Genomic DNA, 21,293 nt, shown 5'->3' with positions numbered 1-21,293 from the left:
TTCAAGAAGGTCGACTTTCTAATGTATGAAGAATGGGATGTATTTGATCTCAAGACCAAAGACAGATGTCAGCAGGATTGCTCTGGCCCTGATGTGCACAGCTGTGGCAGCTGTTGATGCCAGCATCCTCTAACTCATGCTATCCTTGTGAGTAAACACTTTTCCTATCTCCTTCCGGAATAAGCACTTGTAGGACTAAGCTCTAAGACAGGTGTTTGTCCTTTCACTATTGAGCTACTTCCCATAGTAACCACTTTGCGTCCAACACCCTTCACCCACCTCCTATGCACAGGGGGATGTGGACACTTGGTCCAAAGTAACTGGTGGTAGGAATCTTAGAAACAAGACCACTTAAAAAAAAAAAACCTTCTAGAGAAGCACAACTGTCGAGTGGCTCCAGCTTTGCATCATGAGTCTTGTATTACAAGAAAATCAAAGTGGTACAATTGGTTTGTTTACACTATACTTTCTAAGTAAACTCTTTTTTTTAAAAAAAAAAAAAAAGGCTGGCCGACTGGCACCTCCTAAATCACCTTCCTGTAAATAGCAGGCATGGCATGGGGGAATCTCTCCAGAAGACATTGTTTTCACTTAAGATCAAAACCCCACCCCACTCCCTTTCATATGTGATTTCTAAAGCTGTAGACTCAAGACCCTTTCATATGTGATTTCTAAAACTATAAACACAAGAATCTTTCACTTGTAATTTCTAAGGCTGTAAACCTAAGATTCTTTCATGTGTAATATCTAAAGTGTAAGCCTATATAAAGGTAGAGCTTCTCTTTGTTAGGCGAGCTTGGTCATTTAGACAAATTGTAATAATAATAATAATAAACCCTAATAAAATAATAAAACACTTCTTCCTTCCCAGTTTCTCGTGGCCGCTCCTGCTTCATATCCATTTGAGAAAATTCAAATTACTTGTTACTGCAAAACCAACAGCAAAGTCAAAAGACTGATGAAAATAATGAGGCAAAAAATATTACTCATCTCAGACAAAGGAATAACATCCCCAGTTTTTACTGACTTCCTAGGAGGGGAAAAAAGGTCAGTAATTCCCATAACAACTAGGTAAGAGATATGAACTAACAGTTCACAGAGGAAGAAACAGAAATGGCCGTAAACCATATGAAAAAATGCTCAACTTCACTGCTGAGAGAAATGCAAATTCAAACTGAGAAGCCAATAATAGATTCACTTAGAAAACTCAACAAGCTATACATATAGTTTCAATTTTGCACTTTTCCATATGGGTTAAGCTTCAGTAAGCTGTGATCACGCCACTGTGTTCCTTCATGGGCAACAGAGCAAGACCGTGGCTCCAAAAAAAAATAGTAATAAATAAATAAATAAAGAATTTTGGAAGACAGTGAAAACTAGCTGAGTCCTGAGCTGAGGAAAGAAGAGATTCCATGTATCCATTTGAGAAAATTCAAATTACTTGTTACAGTAAATTTAACAAGAGAAGAAGAAGACAAGCCACAGCCCGGGGGAAAATATTTGCAAAAAAATACAGCTGATAAAAAACTGTTAATCCAAAATAAACAAAGAATGCTTAAAACCCAACAATAAGAAAACAAACAATCCGATTTTAAAACCAGGTAAAAGACCAAAACAGACACCTCGGCAAGGAAGGTACACAAACGGATGTTCAACTTATGTCTTCTGGGAGTTACAACTTAAAACAACACACCACTATACACCTATTAGAATGGCCACAAGACAAAACACAGACAACACCAGATGCTGGCAAGGATGTGAAGCAGTAAGAACTCTCCTTCATTTTTGGTGGGAATGCAAAATGGTACAGCCACTTTGGAAAACAGTTTGGCAGATTCCTACAAAACTAAATATACTCTTACCATATGATCCAATTCCTTGATATTTACCCAAATAAACACTTATGTCCACAAAAACACCAGCACCTGGATATCTTTTTTTTTTTTGAGATAGGGTCTCACTGTTGTCTAGGCTGAAGTGCAATGGCATAATCAGGGGCTCACTGCAGCCTCCCAGGCTCAAGCAATACTCCCACCTCAGCCTCCAGCGTAGCTGACACTATAAGCACATGCCACCATACCCAACTAATCTTTAATTTCTTGTAGCAACAGGGTCTCACTATGTTGCCAGGCTGGTCATGAACTCCTGGGTTCAAGCGATCCTCCCACTTCAGCCTCCCAAAGTGTTACGATTTACACGCATGAGCCACCACACCCAGCCCATGTAGATGTTACTAGCAGTTCTATTCATAATTGCCCAAACCCAGAAGCATCCAAAAAGTCCTTCAGTAGGTGAATGGATAAACTGTGGTACATCCAGACAAATGAATATTTAGTGCTAAAAGAAATGAGTTTCTAAGCCATGAAAAGACATGGAGGAAACTTACTTATTACTAGGTAACAAAAGCCAGTCTAAAAAGTCTATAAACGATATGATCCCAACTATATGACATGCTGGGAAATACACAACGATGGAGACAGTAAAAGAATTAGTGGTTGCCAGGGGATAAAGGGAGGGAGGGAGGGAGGAGTGAATAGTCAGAGCACAGAGGATTCGAGGGCAGTGAAACTATTCTGCATATTACAATGATGGATACATGTCATTATACATCTGTTAAAATCCATTCAATGTGTAACACTAAGAATCAACGCTAAAGTAAACTACAGAATTTGGGTGACAATATGTCAATGTGGATTTGTTGATTTTTTTTTTTTTTTTTTAGATGGAGTTTCGCTCTTGTTACCCAGACTGGAGTGCAATGGCGCAACCTTGGCTCAACGCAACCTCCACCTCCTGGGTTCAGGCAATTCTCCTGCCTCAGCCTCCTGAGTAGCTGGGCATGCACCACCATGCTCAGATAATTTTTTTTTTGTATTTTTAGTAGTGACGGGGTTTCACCATGTTGACCAGGATGGTCTTGATCTCTTGACCTCGCGATCCACCCGCCTCAGCCTCCCAAAGTGCTGGGATTACATGATTGAGCCACTGCACCCGACCATGGATTTGTTGATTTTTAACAAACGTGCCATTGTGGTGCAGAAGTACAGAAGATCCAGAAAGCTAGGGGGGTTGCACATGGTGGGGGACAGGAAGTGTAAGGGAACTCTTTATTTTCTGCTCAGTTTTGCCCTGAACATAAAATTGCTCTAAAAGGAAAGCATATTTTTTAATTTGTTTTTTTTTTTTTTAAAACCCACATACTAAGATACTATTAACCTTATAAAAATAAAAAGTTTGATAACAATTAGTTCATGGAGAAAAAGGCACTCTTGTACACTGTTAGTCAAAGAACAAAACAGTAAAACCTCTATGAAGAGAAATGTGGCAATATCTAACAAAACACATATGCATTCACCCTTCAGACCTAGCAATTCCAATTCCAGGAAATTTGTCCTACAGATATACCCGCACACGTGCGGGCGTGTGTGTGTGTATTTGCAGCACTATATATAACAGCAAAAAAACTGGAAATTCTCCAGTAACCAAAAGATTCCACATGTACGCTGAAATATTATGCTCTGCAATTTAAAAAAAAATCAAGAAAAGAGGAAACTACACATTGTTATGAAAAGATCCCCAAGGTATCTTACCCAGTGAGGAAGAAAAAAAAAGTAAAGATGTGGAATAGTGTATTTGCTATTTTTTGTACAAGAGGAGAAAGAAAACATATTCATACTTGCTAATATTGTATCTACATTTCAAAACTTTGGAAAGATAGGTCAGGCACAGTGGTTCATGTCTGTAATCCCAGGACCTTGGGAGGCAGAGGTAGCCAGATCTCTTGAGTCTAGGAGTTAAAGACCAGCCTGGCCAACATGGTGAAACTCCACCTCTACTAAAAACACAAAAATTAGCCAGATGTGGTGGCAGGTGTCTGTAATCCCAGTACGAGAATCGCTTGAACCCAGGAGGCAGAGGCTGCAGTTAGCCAAGTCCACTGCCACTGCACTCCAGCCTGGGTGGCAGAGGAGACTCTGTCTCAAAAAAAAAAAGAAGAAGAAAAAGAAAAAACTTTGGAAAGCTACACAAAAAACTAACAAACGAACTGGCACAGTGGCTCACACCACCTAGCCCTCTGGGAGACTGAAGTGGGAGGATGGCTTGAACCCAGGAGTTCGGGACCAGCTTTGGCAACATAGTGAGACCCTGTCTATACAAAAAAATTAAAAATTAGCCAGGTGTGGTGGCTCGTAGTTTCCACTAATCGGGGAACTGAGGTGGGAGGATCTCTTGAGCCTGGGAGGCTTAGGCTACAGTGAAATGTGATCATGCCACTACATTCCAGCCTGGGAGAGAGTAAGACTCTGTCTCAAAACAAAAAAACAAACAAGGCTGGACACAGTGGCTTATACCTGTAATCTCAGTACTTTGGGAGGCTGAGGCAGGCAGATTGCTTGAGTCCAGGAATTCGGAACTAGACTGGGTAACATGGCAAAACCCCATCTCCACTGGAAAAAAAAAAAAAACACTAGCCATGGGTACCTGTAGTCCTAGCTACTTGGGAGGCTAAGGTAGGAGAATCACCTGATCCCAGAAGGTTGAGGCTGCAGTGACCAAGACTGCACCACTGCACTCCAACCTGGGCAACTGAAGTGAGACCCTTTCTCAAAAACAAAACAAAACATAACAAAAAAACAACTAACAAGCATAGTTACCTATAAGAGATATAGGCAGAGGGAACAATAGTGTGGTCAAATGTTAAGAGCTAAACTTCTCAATGTATTTTTAAATTGATTTGATGTTTGAACCATGTGAATATGTTGCCTTTTCAAAACAAACAATAAAACGTAACTTAAAAAATACAAAAGAAACAGACCCTTCAAATCAACAGAAAGTTGGACAGTAAAAAAGAAAAAAATAAAAGTTTAAAAAATAAGAAATAAAGAAACAGACCCTTAGAGTAAGTAGTTAAAGCAATGTATTAAAACCAGTTTTCATTTTAAAACTCATCTGAGCTCTTTCATCTTTTTCAACATACTATATACTAAAGATAATTTTCGTTCTTTCAGAATTTTAGTCCCAGCAAATTATTAGAATACCAATTTTGAAAATGGATAACGACTTCAGCAATACAGTACTATAAATACACAACTTGAGAATATATAATAGCTAACTTTTCAGACATCAAATACACACAAATGATAACTTCACTAATTTTTTTTAAATTGGAAAAAATTTTTTTCCAAATAGCTCATCAAAATGAATAACTTCAACCATTTTCCCCCAGTATATTTGAAAGTCATATCAATGATCTGTTGAGACATTTTACATCCAAGTCAAATTCTGGTTGAATATGCAAATCAAGATGGCCTAAAAAGGGAAATAATGACAAGCAAGAATGAAGAGAAATAAATGAATCCAGCACAACAAAACAAAACAAAATAAAAATCACTTACAAATCCTGGCCTGTAATGTCACATGTAAGAAAGGGATGAAAAAAAAAGGACTACTCATGCTAAATCTAACTAACATTTATTGTTTACTATGTTCCAGGTACTGTGTACTATTAACTTCTTCACCAAAGTACATTTACCTTTAAAGGCCAGTAACACAATTAGGAAACAGAGAGTTAAGGGGGATTAAACCACATCAGTTGAGGATAAGTAGAAAAACTCAAAGACCAAAAAAAAAAAAAAGACCCCAAAAAAAACTTGCCACGCAAGTCTATTAAGAAACTACTGAATCCCTTGATAAATAAGGCTATAAGATGTTGAAATTACAAGTGTTTGATACTACACTTGTTGGAAAGGTTTAATAACAGCAAATGATCATTACAGTCAACTGTAATTCAGAAATAAAAAGGTATGTTATTAAAAATATGAATAAACAAAGATAAAATACATGGCAAAATGTTAACACTATGCTTTCAACTTTTTTTTTTTTTTTTTGAGACAGGGTCTCACTCTGTCACCCAGGCTGGAGTGCAGTGGTGCAATCTCAGCTCACTGCAACCTCGCCTCCCAGGCTCAAGTGATTCTCTCATCTCAGCCTCCTGAGTAGCTGAGACTACAGGCTAATTTTTTGTATATTTTAGAGATGGGGCTTCACAATGTTGTCCAGGGTTGTCTCAAACTCATGAGCTCAAGCAACACACTGCCTCAGCCTCCCTAAGTGTTGGGATTACAGGCATGAGCCACCATGCCTGGCCTCAACTTTTCTTTATGCTTCAAAATGTTCATATAAAAAGTGGAGGAAAAAAAGGATCATTGTGTTCCTATCAGTATTTATGAGTCACAGTATTTCTCGTCAAGGAAAGAAAGGGACAATTAATTTTCAGAGGCACAAAAAGACAAGGAAAACACAAGTGGAAAGATTGCCTTTTGAATTCATTTTTCAGAGACACAGGCAAAACCTGAAACAGATGAAACATATCTACTGTGTAGAAAATGATTTGACAGGTATTTCAAATACATCTCTAACAGGTCCTTGTTCATCATTACTTCTGGTTCTTCTTACACTTAGACCATTAATCATACTTTTCAAAACACTAATGGCGTACCATTTTACTGAGCAGAAAGAGGCCAACTTCTTTGCTTCATAAATGAAAAACTATCATTTTTAGACTTTTATTTCTAAAAGTTAAAATGGTCAAACTAATTAAAATTTTCATTTCTATATCAGCTACGTCCTTCCAATCACCTTTGTATGCAAACCTGACTTTAGTGTTTGTTCACTTACAAACTAAATGTTTTTTGCACCAACATCCTTAAAAAAAGAATACTGTCTCACATACAGGACAGGTCCAGGTTCTTATAGCAAAACGTTATGTAACAAAGTACTTCCTGTCGAATGACTAATTGGGTAAGAATATCCTATATCCTCTGGGAACTCAGAAATATTATCATTCATTAATCAATTAAGCTTGTGAAAATTCATACAGAGTATCTTCATCTCCAATACATTGTGTTAAGAGTTCACTTAAATGATCAATTACACCATCATAAAGTGCTACTCTCTCTGCATTCATCTTCTGATATGTCTGAATTGTGAAACATCTTCCTCTGTCAATTTTCTTCTCTTTGCCATTATGAACAGAGAATGAAAAATTCTGTATTCTTAATTGTGGTCAATGAAAACTACAAAAAGAGAAAAATAAAAGCTACAAAGATAGAGACTCCAGACTTGTTTTACACCTTGTTAAAAGATAACACAATACTCTATACAACATACAAAGAAACAGAAGGATGCTAAATACTAATGATTTATTTCTCTACTGCATCATCCTTCTAGGAAACCGCATCATTCTTCCACTTACTATTTTAGTCTTTTTATTTTAGCCTAGCTGGAAATAATCAATTCTCACTGTCTACAGTAGGTATGTCCTATAAAGTCACCGTGAACACTGACTTAGCAAATATTGAATCATTGCCGCTAAGGAAAATACAAGGTAAGGTTCCTGCAAGCCTCTGGTCAGAACATTTTTTTTGTGAACTGATGAATACATAATCTTGTCTTAGGAATGTTTCTGTTTAAAAACATCTAATTTAGAATGTATTTAAGCACTACACTTGGGGGCCTTTTTTTGAACCATGTCTCTCTCATCCAGGATGGAGTACAGTGGAGAAATCATAGCTCACTGCAGCAGCAACCTCCCAGGCTCAGGTAATCCTGCTGCTTCAGCCTCCTAAGTAAGCTGAGACCACAGACGCACACCACCACACCCCACTAATTTTTAACTTATTTGTAGAGATGGGGTCTCCCTATGTTGCTCAGGCTGGTCTCGAACTCCTAGACTCAAGTAATCCTCACAAAGTGCTAGGATTACAGGTTTGAGCCACAGCACCCAGCCTAGGGGCCATTTTAAACAGCAAAATCACCAATAAGAAGTGCAAAATATGCACACACAAAAAAATGTGGCATTAAACATATCTCGAAAAGGTCACTTGTTTGCAATGACAGTGAAAACAAAAAGGCAGAGCACTGCCTTGAACCTCCACTGGCAAAGTGCACATCTGCTGACTCAAGTATCCGGCAGCTCTGTGCATGCCCACGTCCAGGAATGACCACAAACTAAAACATTAATCATTTTATATAGAGAACAAAAATCTCTGTTGACGTTTTATGTTCAAGTTAACAAGATCTAGAATCAACATTGTCATTAAGAGCAACAAGTATATTCATATTGAAAAAATTTTAATATTGAGGTCAGAAGGAATATACTTTAAGTACCTACTTTAAAGAGATCATTTCAACTCTTTGGTACATGTTAAAACCACCAGAGCTTAAGTTTCAAAATCCTCTGTCCTATCACACCTCATTAGTTGTTAAAAATATAGATTTCCCCTTCCCTTCTCTCTGAACAATTCAAAACTCCAAACTTGGGAATGCAAAGTATACATAAAATCCATACCTAAAAATTTGAAGTTCTCAAGATACCATACTATAAAATTATAAGAAGATATTACAGAGCTCCATTCTTACACATGTATGCAGAGAAAAGATTGGAAAAATGACTACCAAATTTTCAACACTGATGTGTTTTTTTTTTTTTTTTGAGACAGAGTCTCACTCTGTCGCCAGGCTAGAGTGCAGTGGCACAATCTTGGCTCACTGCAACCTCTGCCTCTCGGGTTCAAGTGATTCTCGTGCCTCAGCCGCCCAAGTAGATGCAATTACAGGTACACGCCACTACACCCAGCTAATTTTTGTATTTTTAGTAGAGACAAGGTTTCACCACGTCGGCCAGGATGGTCTTGATCTTCTGACCTCATGATCCGCCCACCTCAGCGTCCCAAAGTGCTGGGAACACTAGGTTTTTTTAATAAGTGTTTTTTAACTTTTCTTTTCTTCTTCTTTGTTTTATTAAACAACTGAATGTGTAGGCATTTCATGACTTTTTTTTTTGAAACTGAGTTTCACTCACTCTGTTCTCCAAGCCGGAGTGCTGTGGTGCAATCTCAGCTCACTGCAACCTCTGCCTCCCAGGTTCAAGAAATTCTCCTGCCTCAGCCTCCTGAGTAGCTGTAGTTACACGCATGTTCCACCATGCCCAGCTAATTTTTTGTATTTTTAGTAGAGGCAAGGTTTCACGATGTTGGCCAGGCTGGTCTCAAACTCCTGACCTCAAGTGATCCACCCACCTCAGCCTCCCAAAGTGCTGGGACTACAGGTGTGAGCCACCATACCTGTCCCATTTTATGAGTCTGACGTTCTAAAGATGAAGATATTAATCACTTGGGATTAGTGAATAACACCAATGAGTAATTCAGATTTGTTTTTAACTTTAAATAATTACATTGCTAATTTTGTTGCAGAGAAAACAAATAACCAAAGGCTACTTCACTCAAGGCACAAACTGCCCTATTACTGAAATATAACAGTGAAATTATTGTTTAAATAAAACAAAGTACAACTATTGTTTACTAATACTTTTATATTTAATTTATCTTTATGTTATTTTTAATTTTTTGAGACAGAGTCTTGCTCTGTTGCCCAGGCTGGAGTGCAGTGGTGTCATCTCAGCTCACTGCAACCTCCACCTCCCAGGTTCAAGATATTCTCCTGCCTTAGCCTCCCGAGTAGCTGGGATTACACATGCATGCCACAACGCCTGGCTATTTTTGTATTCTTAGTAGAGACAGCGTTTTACCAGGTTGCCCAGGCTGGTGGTAACTGATACTTTTAAAAGGATCTCTAACATCATGCACTTAAAAATTATCACAAACTATAAGACAAATTCAGAATTAAAGAAACAAATAAAACTAAAACATCAATAAATAAAATGAAAATTTTTGTTCCCTATAATTATTACCAGTCATTACCAGTAGGAATCTGGAATGGTACAATCCATAGCCAATGAAATATTTAGTGAGTTCCCTGATAAAATCTAAAGTTAATATAAAGTAACTTTATATTACATGTCTTAGTTGACAGCAAACAATAAAATGTTTATACGGAGAAACAACTAACAAGATTAAGAAATTCTTTGTATTGGATATGTTGAAAAGTTTATACAACTTTTATATACCCTATTTATATAGAGGAATACAGTTAACATATATAAGAGCTTATTATGCACCTGGCACTAAGCTTAGCACTTTAATCATTTAATATTATTTAAACTTCATAACACCATGAGGCAGGATTACAATTAGCCTTACACTTCACAGATAAAGGCACTAAGTTATAAACATTTCCCTATTTATTTATCCTATTTTAAAAGGAACCACTATGCTTTTGTTCATATTCAAGTATAACATAGTTATGTTTCAATAATTTACTTCCAAAACATAGTTTTATAAATACTTAGGGGCATTACAATATCATTACTTTTTTTTTTTTTCTTTTTGAGATGAAATCTCACTCTGTCACCCAGGCTAGAGTGCAGTGGTGTGATCTCGGTTCACCACAACCTCCAACTCCCAGGTTCAAGAGATTCTCCTGCCTCAGCCTCCCAAGTAGCTGAGATTGCAGGCATCCGCCACCATGCCTAGTTAATTTTTGTATTTTGTTGGACCAGGTTGGTCTCAACCTCAGGTGATCTGCCCACCTCAATCTCTCAAAGTGCTGGGATTACAGGCACTGGGCTCATTTCTTTTAAAGAAGTACTATCTGGATGTCTATGAACTGCTAAAATTAATTGCTTTGAAGAGGAAAGAAGAGACAAAGGTGAAATATAAAGACTCCAACATAATACAGTACAATCATATAGTTTCTTTAGTTCAATTTCTTTCAAAGACAAGCAAGAATGAAACCTCAGAATATATTAGTAGAGTTTTTAATTTTAAAATGTTGGCTATAATGTAGCTGATACTGACCAAGCTCATTAAAACAAGAGTCTATGATCTTCCTTTCCTAAGACACAACCACTAAAATACATTGATCATGTGTTCATTCGACAACCCTGCCCTGAGTTCCTTTTATGTGCACCACAGTATTTCACTGTGGTTTTAGAGAAGACACATAAGACAAGGCTTTCTACCACCCAGTAGCAGTGCAATTTATTAAGTTACTGAATTCCATGGATTGCTTGGTAGTACACAAAATGTGTGACTTGAATTCTTTTAAGAGTGACCAAGATGGTACTTTAGCGGGTAAATTTCAAGACAGAGAAACTGAAATATACCTTAGAAAAATTAGCCTGGAATTAATAAGGATGAACAAGAGCAGGGAGATCAGCTGAAGAGCTTACTGGCCACTGTTTTCATCTATACCAGTAATAGTCCAGAATGAAAATGAAGAATTTAGATTGAGAGAGGAGGAAACTAAGGGCCCAATGGTTTAAAGTAATTATCTCAATGTCACACAGTTAGCTATTTGCTAAGAAAATTAAAAGACAAGATAGTCACTGAGAAAAATAACCAAAATCTGGCAACTGGGTCAATCAATATTGGTGCTATGGGAAAGGAAACCAACCCTAAAGTGAATCTAAGGTCTGAACTTAAATGAGTGTAAACATTAACAAGGAAAAGGGGTTGTTTTTGCATTTTGTTTTAACAGATAAAGATGGCTAATTGCAATGGCTTCCATTTTAAATGTTCCTTTTTTGTTCTCCACAACTTATCAGTTTTATATAATATGTATATATGTATTTGTCCTTGATTTTCTTAATTTATAAATTTCTCTCGTATCAAGCATTGTATAACAGTGGGTACACAGTTCATCAACAACACACTAAGCAAAAATTTTATTCAGAATGGTGTCAAAGTAACAGTAAATGCAAAATAAGAGTAGAAAATATGATCACACATATTCTACATTTTAAGGTCAGTTCATCATCTTGGGAGGGGCAAGGCTGGTTTTAAAAGTATGACTAAGTAATACTTAATCAAGTGTCTATGATCCTCAAAATATCAGTATATAAACTATACCTTATAATTTTTTTTTTTAGACAGTGTCTCATTCTGTTGCCCAGGATAGAGTGCAGTGGTACAATCTTGGCTCACTGCAACCACCGCCTTCTGGGTTCAAGCAATTCTTGTGCCTCAGTCTCCTGAGTAGAATAACTGGGATTATAAGCGTGCATCAACACACCCAGCTAATTTTTTCTATTTCTAGTAGAAGTGGGTTTTCACCATGTTACCCAGGCTGGCCTTGAACTTCTAAACTCAGTCAGTCCATCTGCCTTGGCCTCCCTAAGTGCTAGGATTACAGGGGAGAGCCACCATGCCCAGCCACCTTATAATTATTAATCATTAAATAACCTTTTAAAAAATCAATGATCAATCTAACTTTCATCATTTATGTGCTTCTCACAAAAAAAAGCCATCTTTAATTCTTTTCTTTTTTGATATCATTATATCTTTAAAGTCTGAAGGTAAATGAATCCAATCCATTTTATATCACTCCAATAAAGCATTACCTCTAAGCACCATAAACAAACAATTTTTTAAATTTTGGCATATTATTTAAATAAGAGCTTCAATAAGGTAATTGAAGACTAAAGTCAAAGAAGTATTTTCATGCCTAGCACAATGTTAGGAGCACAGTAGGAAGACAACTTTTTGTTGAATAAATGTCTGAACTTCAGGCATAAATGAAAAGATCTGTACTGTATAGCTGGAGGTAATTATGGAAGCAGCATAGTTTCCATATAGGACAACCTAACAGTCTTCAGGCAATATGAAACAGCATAATACCCACGTTACTGTAAGGCTGACCTAAATTTAAATTCCCACTCTAATAATGTTTTTTCTTCTAAGCATACACTCATTGAATACTCACCAAAAGCCAGGCATTGTTCTTTGCACTGTTTTATCTATCCACCCGTCCATCCATCCATCCATTATCTATCTATCTATTTATTTTTGAGAGGGAGTCTCGCTCTGTCACCAGGCTGGAGTGCAGTGGCACGATCTCGGCTCACTACAACCTCCGCCTCCTGGGTTCAAGCAATTCTCCTGCAGCTATTCTAGGAGTTTGGCATGATTATCCTAATTTTAGAGACGAGAACACCTAGACACACAGAGATTAAGCAATGTGACCAAGAAAACAGATCTAGCAGCAGAGCCAGGATTTTTATCTAAGCACTCTAATTCCAAAGCGTACCCTTAAAAAAAAAAAAAAAAATTGAATGGGTAACATATTTACATTGTTTTTAAAAAGGTATGCGTGAAAAGTCTACTATTTATGTCCTCCATCAACCTAACTCTCACCCCTTCTTTTCCCACCTCTACACCAAGAGTTACCAATGTTATTAGTTGTATATATCCTTCCAAGGTTTTTTGTGTATTTATAGCAAATGCAAGTGTATATTTTTCCTTGTTTAAAAAACCCAAAATGTAGCTCTCTATACATTGATTTCTACACCTTGCTCTTTTTACTTAAAGTATATTAGAGATTCTCCCATATCAATTTTTTTTAGAGAGGGTCTCACTCTGTCATCCAGATTGGAGTGCAGTGGCACAATCGTAGCTCACTGCAGCCTCAAACTCCTGGGCTTAGATGATCCTCTCACCTCAGCCTCCTAAATAGCTGGGACTGTAAGTGCATACCACCATGCCCAGCTAATTTTTGTATTTTGAGTACAGATGGGGTTTTCACCATGTTGCCCAGGTTGGTCTTAAACTTCTGGGCTCAAAAGATCCACCAGCCTTGGCCTCCCAAAGTGCTAGGATTGTATGCGTGAGCCACTACACCCAGCCAGAATTTCATTCTTTTCACAATTATGTTATCATTATATTATATTAATTGGATGGATAATTATTTAACCAATTCCCGAAAAATAGATATTAAGGTTGTTTCTAATGTTTTGCCACTATAAACAAGGTTGTAGGCCAGGCACGGTGGCTCATGCCTGTAATTCCAGCACTTTGGGAGGCCAAGGAAAGCAGTTCACTTGGGATCGGGAGTTCAAGACCAGTCTGGCAAACATGGCAAAACCCAGTCTCTACTAAAATTACATAAATCAGCTGGATGTGGTGGCGGGTGCCTATAACCCCAGCTACTCAGGCCAAAAGAATCACTTGAACCCAGAAGGTGGAGGGTGCAGTGAGCCAAGATAGTACCATGGCACTCCAGCCTGGGCAACACAGCCAGACTCTGTCAAAAAAAAAAAAAAAGTTGTACTTCATGTTATTTTGTACATGTACAAATAAAGCCAGCCAGTAATTTCTACTGAACACAGAACTTCTTCAATAAAAATAAAGCAATCAGGTAATTTCTACTGAACATAGAACTTCTTCAATAAAAAAAGATGTGTATTTGTAATTCTGATATATGCTGGCAAGTTACCCTCCACAGGAGTTTATAAATTTATACTAACACAAACAACACTAAATGCTTACTTAATGATAGGCTCTCCACACCGTGTTTTACATAACTTAAGATTTTTGTTAACTTGATATGTGAAAAAAAATTGTACCTTCAGTGTATTGTTTTTATCTTAATATAAAAGAGGTTAAACAGTATTCATCTATTTAAGAACCACTTGTTCTTCCTTTTCTGTGAACTGTTATGTTCATATTCTTTGCCCATTTTGCTATTAATCTTATCAATTTCTAGAAGTGCTTTGTATCTGGGAGATTAGTACTTTGATTGTAATATGAATCACAAATATTTGTCTTTTTAACTTTGTTTACAATGATTTCTGCCTAGCAAAATTATGTTTACTTTTGTGTAGTTTATCTTTTCATCTATGCCTATTCACATTTTAATCAGAAAGGCTTTCCTGACTCCAAAATAACAAATTTGCTCATGTTTTCTTTAATTTTATCTTTACAGTTTTTACATTTAAATATTTGATTCATTTGGAATTTATCCAAATAGACACATAGAGTGTGGTATTAATCCAACATTCTTATTCTCTGGATGACTCACCCACTAATTCCAAGACCCTTTATTAAATAGTCCTCACTTGACTCTTTTCCCCTCTTGATATAAGATGACTGTTTATGTCTTGGCTTAATATTCTGTTGTATTGGTTGAATGTCTATTTGTAAGGCAATTCTAACTATTCAAGGCTGCAAAATTAAAATATGTTGGCCCGATGTGGTGGCTCACACCTATAGTCCCAGCACTCTTGGAGGCTGAGGCAAGCGGATCACTTTAGGCCATGAGTTTGAGACTGGCCTGACCAACACAGTAAAACCCCATCTCTACTAAAAATATAAAAATTGTAAGCATATCCTAAGAGTAAAAAAATAAATAAATAAAATTAAAATTAAATTTTAAACATAAAAAATATATAAAAATTGGCCAAGCATGGTGGTACATACCTGTAATCCCAGCACTTTGGGAGGCTTAGGCAGGTGAATCACCTGAGGTCTCGAGTTCACCACCAGCCAGGACAACATAGTAAAACCTCATCTCTAAAAATAGAAAAATATTAGCTGGGCATGGTGGCACAGATCTGTAGTCCCAGCTACTCAGGAGTCTGAGGCAGGAGAATTGCTAGAACCCAGGAGGCAGAGATTGCAGTTAGCCAAGATAGCGCCACCTCACTATAGCCTGGGAGACAGTGTGAGATTCCGTCTCAAAAAAAAAAAAAAAAAAAATTAGCTGGGCGTAGTGGCACACACCTGTAATCCCAGCTACTTGGGAGGCTGAGGCAGGAGAATCTCTTAAACCTGGGAGGCAGAGGTTGCAGTAAGCCAAGACTGCACCACTGCACTCCAGCCTGGGTGACAGAGTGAGACTCCACCTCAAAATGAAAAAGAAAAAAGAAAATTCAGGTTTACAAAACACATGGAGGAAGCAACCATTTACGTTACTTTAAATTTATAATGGTACTACATCGCCCCATGCCTTAAGCAGTCTTCCAAAAGCACAAAATTAAGTAATGTTAATGAATTATTAATTACTTAACAGGTTAGAACTGGGGAGGAGTCTACAGTCGAAATGTTAGCTTATCTGAACTGAAAATAAAACACTTCACGCCTTTAGCCTGGTCTTTCTCCCCACTTACAGTACTAAATTTCTTACTGTTCACTCATTATTAATTTGCTACAAAATTCACCTCACCAGAATCTTTTAACTTGCCTCTTAAAATAAGAGAATATTCCTCCTCTTCCTGGATTCCTTATTTCTATCAGCTAACGATTCCACCTAGGATCATACCTGGCTCTTCCCTTTACATTTACTATTTACTTCCATCTGGTTACCAAAGCCTGTCCGTTCTTTCTGCCTAAGTCTCTCCATTATCTACCTGCTCCTTTCTTGCTTTAAAGGACTATCATCACAGCCTAATTTCCTTACCTCCAATTTCTCTCCCTTTCAACTTTTCCTTTTTAAGTCCACGGTAATTCCCATTACAAACTATCAGTGGATAGATATTCACCAAATTAAATTCAAGATCCTTAATTTATTTCTATAATTTGACCTCAATTTTGCCTAACTTTCCTGCACTATTCACAGACATCTCAGTTACATGGACTACTCTTCCCTTAGTAAGCCTCAAACTTGCCTGTTGCCATCTGAGCTGCTTTACCTATAAAGCCTTCTTCATTCTTTCCTCCTTGAAATACTATATATATCCTTCCAGCTAATGTGCTATCTTTCTTACAAATATTCACCTACAATCCACACTTCATCCCAAATGGTTATACTATTTCTACACAGCACTCGTTTATACATCCTGTAACACTTAGCATATTTTAATTGCATTTCTATTACTTGTGCATTTGTTTTCTATTCTCTACTAGATCTTTAAATGATATACATCATATTGTACTCAAAAGCTTGTCATGCATTTTATTTACTTTTATTATTATTATTTTTTAGGCAGTCTTGCTCTGTCACCCAGGCTGGAGTGCAGTTGCATGATCTTGGCTCACTGCAACCTCTGCCTCCTGGGTTCAAGCAATTCTCCTGCCTCAGCCGCCTGAGTAGCTGAGAATACAGGCACACACCACCACACCCAGCTAATTTTTCTATTTTTTTTAGTAGACATGGGTTTCACTATGTTGGCCAGGCTGGTCTTGAACTCCTGACCTCGTAATCTGCCTGCCTCTGCTTCACAAAGTGCTGTGATTACAGGTGTGAGCCACCGTACCCGGCCTGGTCATACGTTTTAAAAACTCATTTACAAATACCTTATGACCGCATCGACTTCGTAAAATGAAACACAACTGTGCTTAAAAAGCAAATTTCTGATTTACAGTAGCTTTGAAGGTCAAAAAAAAAAGAAGAAAATAATTAAATAAAAATAAATTAAATTCTGTTCTCATTCCTTAAAATTAAAGATGTTCTTTTTCCTAAAGAAATAAACAAGTAGGTCAAGTGTGGTGGCTCATGCCTATAATCCCAGCACTATGGAAGGCCAAGCCAGGTAGATAACCTGAGGGCAGGAGTTTAAAACTAGCCTGGCCAACATGGTGAAACCCCATCTCTACTAAAAATGCAAAAAATTAGCAGGCCATGTTGGCAGGCATCTGTAATCCCAACTACTTAGGAGGCTGAGGCAAGAGAATCACTTGAACCTGGGAGGTGGAGGCTGCAGTGAGCCGAGATCATGCCACTGCACTCCATCCAGCCTGGGCAACAAAAGCGAAACTCTGTCTCAAAATAATAATAATAATAATAATAATAATGATGATGATGAAGTAGAAGCTGGACAGTGTAGCTCATGCCTGTAATCCCAGCACTTTGTAACCCCCACACTGGGGTGGGCACATCACTTGAGGCCATGAGTTCTAGACCAGCCTGGTCAACATGGCAAAACCCCATCTCTACTAAACACACAAAAATTAGCCGGGCATGGTGGCACATGCCTGTAATCCTAGCTACTCTGGAGGTTGAGGCAGGAGAATTGCTTGAACCCAGGAGGCAGAGGTTACCATGAGCCGAGATCATGCCACTGCACTCCAGCCTGAGAGACACAGCAAAGCCCTGTCCCCTAAAAGTAAAAAATAAATTAAAAGAAACAAATAGGCTGGGTGCAGTGGCTCACGCCTGCAATCCCAGCACTTTGGGAGGTCATGGCAGGTAGACCACCTGAGGTCAAGAGTTCAAGACCATGGCCATCATAGTGAAACCTATCTCCACTAAAAACACAAAAATTAGCCAGGTGTGGTGGTACATGCCTGCCATCTCAGCTACTCGGGAGGCTGAGGCAGGAGAATCATTTGAACCTGAAAGGCAGACACTGCAGGAAGCCAAGATGGCACCACTGCACTCCAGCCCGGGCAACAGAGTGAGATTCTATCTCAAGAAAAAAAAAAGAAAATAAAGACCAAATTGATACATATGTTCATTACACTATTACTTACAACAAAATCTGGAAATAAATTCCAAAAATAGAATACTTAAATAAATTCTGGTACATCTAAATGATGAAATGTTAATTATCATTAACAATATTCCTAAAACTTTTAAACATGGGAAAATGCTAAATTATTATTGGGGGAAAAAAGTTTGAGATACAAGAACACACTCCCAGTTTGTAACCAGAAACATATATGAATATAGAAAATGTCTCAAGTAACAATAGTATTTACCTATGCAAGATGGCTATAGTTTTTACTTTCCTATGTGTTACAAATTCTCTACCAAGAACACGTAATACTTTTATGATAGAAAACAATATGATAAACTAAAAATGTTATTTCAGAACAGTATGACACCTAGCAAAGGAATAAAATGAGAAGAAACTTAGATATGAATAAAAAATTAGTTAAGATATTTTCAAATAATTTGTGAAAAGCCCATTACTAAAGGATTCCAGAATGTTTTATGGCCAAGAAAGGCTAAACCAAAATTGTGCCATGCTAGAAATGAAGACAAAAGAGTAAATCGGCAGGGCATGGTGGCTCATGCCTGTAATCCCAACACTTTGGGAAGCCCAAGGTGGGCAGATCACCTGAGGTCGAGAGTTCAAGACCAGCCTGACCAACATAGAGAAACCCCATCTCTACTAAAAATACAAAATTAGCCGGGCATGGTGGCACATGCCTGTAATCCCAGCTACTCTGGAGGCTGAAGCAGGAGAATCATTTGAACCTGGGAGGCGGAGTGCAGTAAACAGATCATGCCGCTGCACTCCAGCCTGGACAACAAAAGTGAAACTCCATCTCAACAACAACAAAAAAGAGTAAATCTAGGCAAATAAAACATTATGATTTAAAGACTAAGCCACCAAACTTCAAGACATTTCCCTTAAAAAAAAAAAAAAATTCCAGGAGAGAGATCCAAGATGGCCGATTACTAGCAGCTCAGGATTGTAGCTCCCAGTGAAAGCACAGAGAATGAGAAGAAGCCACACTTTCAGACAAATTTTTGTTGCTCGTGGACCAGGAGATTCCCAATGGAGGAGCCCCATGGGTCGCCAGTGCGACTCTTGTGGCCAGCGCGGCGGTTCTCAGTGCAGGGTAAACGGGACTGGGTCCCCTTTTGGTCGACGTTTGGAGCTCCGGGAAGGCAAAGTCGCCCATTCAGCTGATTGAAAAAGGGACTCGAGAGAGACGCCAGAACGGAGATTCCTAGGCAGAAAAGAACCATGAATCTTAATGCCGCTGTTTTAGCCGGCACAGTGGGTTGCTCAGATTCTGGCACTGGGAATCAACAAATTGGATGTCCACTCAGAGACCTAATTTGAAAGTCGGTAATTACAAAGACGACAGGTGGATAAATTTACAATGATGGGAAGAAACCAGCATAAAAAGGCTGAGAACACCCAAAATCAGAATGCCTCTCCCTCTACAGGGGATCACAGTTCCTCATCAACAAGGGAACAAGGCCTGATGGAGAATGAGTGTGTTCCATTAACAGAATTAGGCTTCAGAAGGTGGATAATAAGAAACTTCTGTGAGTTATAAGAACATGTTCTAGCCCAATGGAAAGAAACTAAGAACTTGAAAAAGGTCTGATGAAATCCTAATGAGAATAGACAATTTAGAGAGGAATATAAGCAAATTAATGGAACTGAATAATTCAATACAAGAACGCAGCAAAGTATGCACAGGTTTTAACAGTCGATTTAATCAAGCAAAAGAAAGGATATCAGAGGTCAAAGACCAACTTAATGAAATGAAACGAGAAGAGAAGATTAGAGAAGAGAGTACAAAGGAATGAGCAAAGTCTCCAAGACATAAGGGACTATGTGAAAAGACCTAATTTACGTTTGATAGGTGTACCTGAATGTCATGAAGAGAATGAATCCAAGCTGGAAAATATTGTTCAGGATATTCAGGAAAACTTTCCTAACCTAGTAAGGCAGGACAATACTCAACCCCAAGCAATACAGAGAACACCAAAAAGATATTCCTCAAGTAGAGCAACCTCAAGACACATACATAATCGTTAGATTCACCAGGGTTGAAATAAAGGAGAAAATTCTAAGGGCAGCTAGAGAGAAAGGTCAGATTACCCATAAAGGGAAGCCTATGAGACTCACAGCAGATCTCTCAGCTGAAACCCTACAAACTAGAAGAGAGTGGGGGTCAGTATTCAATATCCTCAAAGAAAAGAATTTTCAACCCAGAATCTCATATCCAGCCAAACTAATCTTCATAAATGAAGGAAAAATAAAATTTTTCACAAACAAGCAAGCACTCAGAGATTTCATCACCACCAGGCCTGCTTTACAAGAGCTTCTGAATGAAGCATTACACACAGAAAGGAATAACCAGTATCAGTCATCCTAAAAACTTACCGAAAGGTAAAGAGTATCTCCATAATGAAGAATCTATATCAACTAATGGGCAAAATAGCCAGCTAGCATTAAATGACAATATTAAACTCATAAATATCAATATTAATCCTAAATTTAAATGGATTAAATGCCCCAATGAAAGACACAGACAGGCAAACTGAATAAAAAGTCAAAACCTATCAGTATGCTGTATCCAGATCCATCTCATAAGCAAGGACACATAAAGACTCAAAACAAAGGATTGGAAGAAGACTCACCAATCAAATGGAGAGCAAAAAAAAAAGAAAAAAAGAAACAGGAGTTGTAACTTTCATCTCTGACAAAATAGACTTTAATAGTAACAAAGAAGGACATCACATGATGGTAAAAGGATCAATGCAACAACAGGAGTCAATGATCATAAATATATATGCACCCAATATAGGAGCACCCAGATACATAAGACAAGTTCTTAATGACTTATAAAGAGACTTGGACTCCCACCCAATAATAGCGGGAGACTTTGACACCACATTGTTAATATTTGACGGATCAACAAGATAGGAAATTAACAGGGACATCTATGATTAGAACTCAGACCTGGAACAAGTAAACTCAGTGAATATTTATAGAATTCTTCACCCCAGGTCCATAGAACATACATTTTTCTTCTTCATCCCAGGTCCATAGAACATACATTTTTCTCAGTATCACATTACACCTATTTTGAAAGTGACCACATAATTGGAAGTAAATCACTCTTCAGCATTTGCATAGCACTTCACAG

The 21,293-nt window shown here is 37.8% G+C and overlaps 1 protein-coding gene across 15 annotated transcripts in view; it reads right to left on the bottom strand.

The window, feature by feature from the left end:
* HERC4 (HECT and RLD domain containing E3 ubiquitin protein ligase 4) overlaps positions 1-21,293 on the bottom strand; it is a 157,261-nt gene that overhangs the window by 125,830 nt on the left and 10,138 nt on the right. The gene's annotated exons all lie outside the window — the stretch shown is intronic.

Source organism: Callithrix jacchus, chromosome 12, assembly GCF_049354715.1.
Source record: "Callithrix jacchus isolate 240 chromosome 12, calJac240_pri, whole genome shotgun sequence".
NCBI classification, from domain to species: Eukaryota; Metazoa; Chordata; class Mammalia; order Primates; family Cebidae; genus Callithrix; species Callithrix jacchus.
Note: the sequence above shows the minus strand (reverse complement) of the source record. Positions and strands in the feature narration are given on the sequence as shown.